We start from the raw sequence: 6000 nt of genomic DNA, 5'->3' as shown, positions 1-6000 counted from the left end.
GAAGTTTGCTTCTGCCTTATGATTCGTAACTTATGTAAACTATTATGAATCCTATCTGCCGTACAATCATTATATGATAGTTTCTTAAAGTAAATCATTATAGGTGGTTTACTCTAAATACAGTCAAAAGAGCAAAAGGATGCCCTATTTTGAATCTGGGTGCCCTATTTCGATGGATGGGTATACTCAGTTATTTCTGAGGGATGGGATGAGCCAGGGAAATTGCAAATTTAGAGCAACAGGAAAAGAGGAAGAGGAGGATCTTTGCTCTGAACTGAACAAGGAAGGGAGAAGATCAAAGGAGTAGGAATTCAGAGACACAAGAAGAGTCTCGCTGGTATATTCTGATTACTAGCAGTCTTTTCCACAGATCTGTCTCAGTAGCTACAGTGCTGTTGTCAGAACCTAGATCTGAAAGCTTGTGACCTAACTCCGTCCAGCCCCAGTGTAAGAGTACAGGTCACCACTTCCATTTCACCCTGCAATGCCACCAGTCCCTACTCTAATTCTCTTAGGAATATAGAGGGGAGTAGAAAATATGCTCTTTTTTCCTTAATGATAGAGGAAATTCACAATACAATGATTCCACAGGTTACTAAGGTCCCCCACCCCACCCCCAACTACTAGGATCTGAATGGACACTAATTAAATATTGATTGAGGCGGGGACTGCACAAAAAGTTTTAATAAATGCTGAAAAGTGCTACAAGATAAATGAAAGTTACCATGCCTGCCCTCTGTGAACTGACAAACCAGACGGAGGGTAAATCAAGCTGTTTCCATAGCTTCCACTAATAATCAGAATCATCACCAACACAATTATCTAATTTCTTAACAAATCCTACATTTTAAAAGCAAAAGAGTCCTTGGAAATCATCTAATTAAATTTTTATAGATGTAAAATTTGGGAATGAGAGAGAAATTAGGTGGCTTGTATTAGGCCACATACAAATCTAGTCCAAAAAGGAATGAAATGCCAGTTCTCTGTTGCTGCCTTACCAAAGCACTCTATACCAAAAATATTCTACTCCCTCACCTTTCCCAGATTCTTTCAGAGATATTGTCTCAAGCTTGGAAGAAGCATGTCTGGAGATAAGAAGTAGAATGTTACTTTTCATTCAACAAGAAGCATGAAATTGGGTAAACTTCCTGAGAGCTGATATAGAACATTGCTTCAATAAAGTCAAGCGCAATGGAATCAATGGTTTTGAGATTTATATATAAACATTATTGCCATCTAAAACTTTTTAAAAATTTCTCAAACTACAGTGAAGAACTGAAGTAATTGTCTCCAACTATTAAAATAAAAACATGCTTCAAATTTCTAGAAAAAAATTAATTTTCCATTAATTGTTTTCTTTTCAATTTACATATTTAGAAAAACAAACTTGTTGAAAGAACCTATCAAAAAGAGAATAAAAATCCAAGGAATGTTTCATTAATTATATTACACAGGATTTTCGATGCAATATCACCAAGTTCCATCCAGAATCTTCTAGACAGAAGTAATTCTATTCCAGTCTCCTGTGCTGACAAAATAATAAATTGTGTAAGGCTCTCTGCTTTGTATCATTAGATTCTTTGAAAATATTATTGTGGGGTTTCCAGGGATTGTTACTGATATACTCAGGTTGCCTATGTGTACCTCTATGTTCTATCTTAAATAATAGAGAAAAATTAAGTACCCACTTCCAGCACTTACTCTGCCAGGCTGTCTTGGTTGATGGAGAAATTTTTTCTTCATTGTCTTTACTGTAAATGGTCTTACATGTTAAAAACACCCACCTTGAGTGCAAAACAGCAATCATTATGATTGTGTCAGGGCCTTGAAAGCTGAAGATACGGTGGCATGACTCATCCCTGATCATAATGGCTCATAAAGTTGATGAATAAATACATTTTTTTGGCAAAGGAACGACATTAAGCCAGATATATATTAGAACTGGGTACCTAGAAATAAAAGCTGGTGGTTTTTTCATTAACCATTTATTGTTATTAAAGAACAAAATCAATAACAAATGTAGTCAGCCAACTGGAAGCCAATTTGATGCAATTTCATGTGGGAGTTCATTTTCATCGCTTTTTATCCCTCCCCCTCAAATTCTAATAAAATGCAATACAAATGTAAAGCCTGAGACCATTGCAGTCTTTGAAAGACATTGAATGAGTTCACCTTTTTGCAACTGTAATTGTCAGACTAAAATATAATTTTCTCCGTACCATAAGGCAGTTTATAGGGCAGCAGATTAGTGACATGCCTCAAAGCTGGCAGTGTGTAGGGTTCTTTTTTTAAACAACTTTAGAGTGCTTATCTGAGTGTTAAGACCATTTACAATCTGGCTTTATGTCTATTAGAAACCACTGACATAAAAGCAATCATCGTCGCCTTGATTTACTTGTATTATTACTGGCAGTCTCCAAAGATACCCAAAGAGCTAGATGGAAAATAAAATTGTTCAGTCAATTATCAGTCATCTGGTAATAATTTCAATTCAGGCGAGCATCCTGTGAGCAGGTCAGAGTCTTATTTATAAAGAATAGCATATTTTCTGACAGCATTCCTATATTAAAAAGTATTGTGCATCCATGGACCATTTTAAAACTAAGCTATAAACTACAAATGCTCGAGACTGCCCATACCAACAAGAAGTCATCTTAATGTAAATTATATTGTTTAAAAAGAACAATACACTCCTGCATCCATTTAAATTACAAGGCAGCACAAGTTTTATAGTGATAAGCATTGTAGTTCTCCCCGGTTTCATGCCAACTATCCACCCCTCAGGGGTCAACGCTTTTAACCATCTGTCTTGAGTTCTGGTTACCTCCAAAACACTAAGTATTATGCTCAGGTCTTTGTTTCTGTCTCTATTTGTTTTCACCAAACTATCTTCACTCCCTACTATAAAATATGAGAATGTATTCACTTATGGTCCTTCTTCCTTCATCCTTTCAGTTCTTCTATTGGTTGCCTTGGTAAAATTTAATAATATACCTAGAACTCTATATCTTTTGCTATCAACTTTAAACAATCACTCAGATGTTCACTACGTAAAATATTAATGCCTTTATTCTTTTTTGCCTGTCTTCCCAATTTTGACATCCCAATTTCTGCTGTTTTCCCTATTGTTACATTAACATTAGTAGCATAACCACTTCATTTTATAAATATAATTACATTATATATGTTTTGCCAAAGATTGATTGTAAAAGTTGAAAACAAATAAACAGCCTTTATATGGGCATGTCTATATAAAGTCTGATCCCTGCAAGAAAGATAAGGGTGATTTTGGGAAGCTATAGAATAACTGGTTTTGCTTCCTCCACAGGCCTCTTAGCTGGATGACTAAGCTAACAGGGCTGTCTAATGGAAGGCAGTTGTCCCCTAAGAGGCTAAACTGAAGATGCGAAGCAGGAAGCCTGCCCCTACCATCCCAGGTCAAAATGAGAAGCACTTTACATTGCAGCGCCAACATCCATCCTAAGGTTCTCATTTAATATCTTTAGAACACTGTTTCTCAATGTGTGGTCCCCAGATCACCTCCACCAGCAACGGCACTTGCTACTTGTTAGAACTGTAAATTCTTGTTGTCTGCTCCAGAACTACAAAATCAGAAACTCTGGAGGTGAGGCTCAGCAATCTGTGTTTAAACAAACTTCCAGGCAATTATGGGACAATCTGAGGTTTGAGAACCCCTGCTTCAGAGAAGCCTCTAGAATTCTGCATTGAGATAAATGCCAACTGGCATGCAGAAATTGGGTGAAATGAGTAAGGACTAATTAGCACAGCTGGTCTATACCTTTAATCATCCCTACTCCCTTTTTTAAGACCCACCTTTCACTGTTACCTTTTGGACCAGATTACCCAAAGCTTGGGTGTCCTATGGGATTCCTCACCATGATGTTCTGGTAAATACTTAACCAGCTAATGAAAGGGGGGCGGGGGAATATCCTGATGTGTTCTCCTAGCATGGCCAATTTCAAGCTATCAACTTGACATCTCTGAAGTCACAGTTGAGAAGAAAGGAGCCCAATCCCAGGCCAGTGAGACCCGGTTCCAGCACACCACTGGCTCCCCAGGAACACTTGTTCTCATGCAGCAGCCTTCTGCATGTCTTCAGCTCTGTTTCATTCACCAACATGTCTTCATCAGCTTTTTGTCTTCCAGAAATTTTGTTGACACCACTTTCATCTATTGACCCTTTACTGCTAAAGGTTCTATCACCTTGTATACTTCTTTACTAACACTCCACTGGGGTCTGAAAGGCCTTGTTTAGTCTACTACCTCAAAGCAGAAACCTAAAGACATATTAATACCCACAGTTTATGACACATTTCACTGGGCAAAGAAAACAAAGTGGTCACTCACCAATGTGCTGTTTAGGTGACTGTTTGTGTTTATAAATAGGCAGTAATGCCCATGGTAAAGATAGACCTGAAATTTCAATAGATATTCACTGAGTCCCTCCTATATTCCAGGGATGATTATAAGTGTTAAAATATGAAGGTTAACAAAAGAGACTAAAATTATAGCATGCCCTAAGATTTTCATCCTGGGGACATTGGGATAGCATAAACATGAGGGGCAGCCTGGAATAAGAAAGTCACATGGTGCAGCTAAAAGGCATAAAGTGACATGGAGAGGGGCTAACCCAACATTTTCTCCCTGATAAAATGGATTGAGAAGAAATTTATGGGACTAGTAAAAAACATATAAATCAGGCATATTGCAAAATAAATATAAAGTATATCATGAATATATATTACATTTGATTTCTAGGAAGATTCAGCCCTCAATCATGATACACGTATCTTTGCTATACCAGATATAGTCACTATTTAGTTACCCAGAAGACACTGGAACAGAATCCTCTAAAAAGATGAAGCATAAAATAATGACACCAATCCTTTTATGACTTCCTTGCCTTGCCAGCGGTGAGCTCATTCCCAGACAAACCTCTTTTCTACTCTAGAGTGTAGTAACTGTCACCTGCTAGTGAGGGATGTGTAGTTGGAGTCTCAGTCTTGGCTGTGCATCCTGACTCAGCCCCTTCAGCTTCATAGCTTTGGCACGTTCACAGGCTCTCTAAGTAGAAGTTTCCTTGTCTACGAATTAATTTGATGCTAGTACTTCAGAAAGCTGCTGGAGGAGTTGAACGAAATAATGCAAGTGAAGGTAAGGCGCGCAATGCATGGTTATTAAGTGCTTGCTGTACATATTGTCATTCTCTGCTCTGCTCTCCTGTGTCACAGTCTATGTTATCTTCTACACACTCAGCTTGGATATTGCTGAATTGTTATGATTTAAACTTGTTTTCTTTTATTTTTCTTTTCTTTCTTTATTTATTTATTGGCGTTGTTAATACTCACCCAAGGATATTTTTTCCATTGATTTTAAGAGAGAGTGAAAGGGAGGGAGGGAAGGAGGGAGAGGAAGAGGGAGACAGAGAGAGAGACATCAATGTGAGACACATCAGTTGGTTGCCTCCTACACCCATCCCACCGGGGCTGGGGTTGAACCTGCAACCCAGGTACATGCCCTTGACCAGGAATCAAACCCATGACCCTTCAGTGGCTGGGCCAACCTCTAACCACTCAGCCACACTGACCAGAGCTCCTTTTTTTTATAAAATATGTTGCATCTCAGATCTCAAAATTCTCTAATTTATGGAGAGGAAAGCATCTCCCTTTCCTGAGCCTCACTCTGCTCAGTTCAGCCCCCTCTGCTTAGGACCACACACTGTGAGATTTTCCACAGCAGCTGAAAGGTTTAAAAACTGACCATTTCTAATCTGTCTGCTCCTCAGGTACATCATTCTCAATAAAGGCAAACTTTGCCTCCTGGAGGTGAAAAAAACTTTAATCTTTTTAATTATAAAGCACAAATATACATTTGATGTGGGTTGTATGATAAATAAATGTTCCGCTAGAGAGCACAAAACAAACAATATTCAGTTGATCTATGGTATTAAAATTTCATGGAAGGTAACTAGAAAAATGT

This window comes from Miniopterus schreibersii (genome assembly GCF_964146895.1).
Source record: "Miniopterus schreibersii genome assembly, chromosome: 14".
NCBI lineage: Eukaryota > Metazoa > Chordata > Mammalia > Chiroptera > Miniopteridae > Miniopterus > Miniopterus schreibersii.
The sequence above is the reverse complement of the archived record's forward strand: the minus strand, read 5'-3'. Positions refer to the sequence as shown.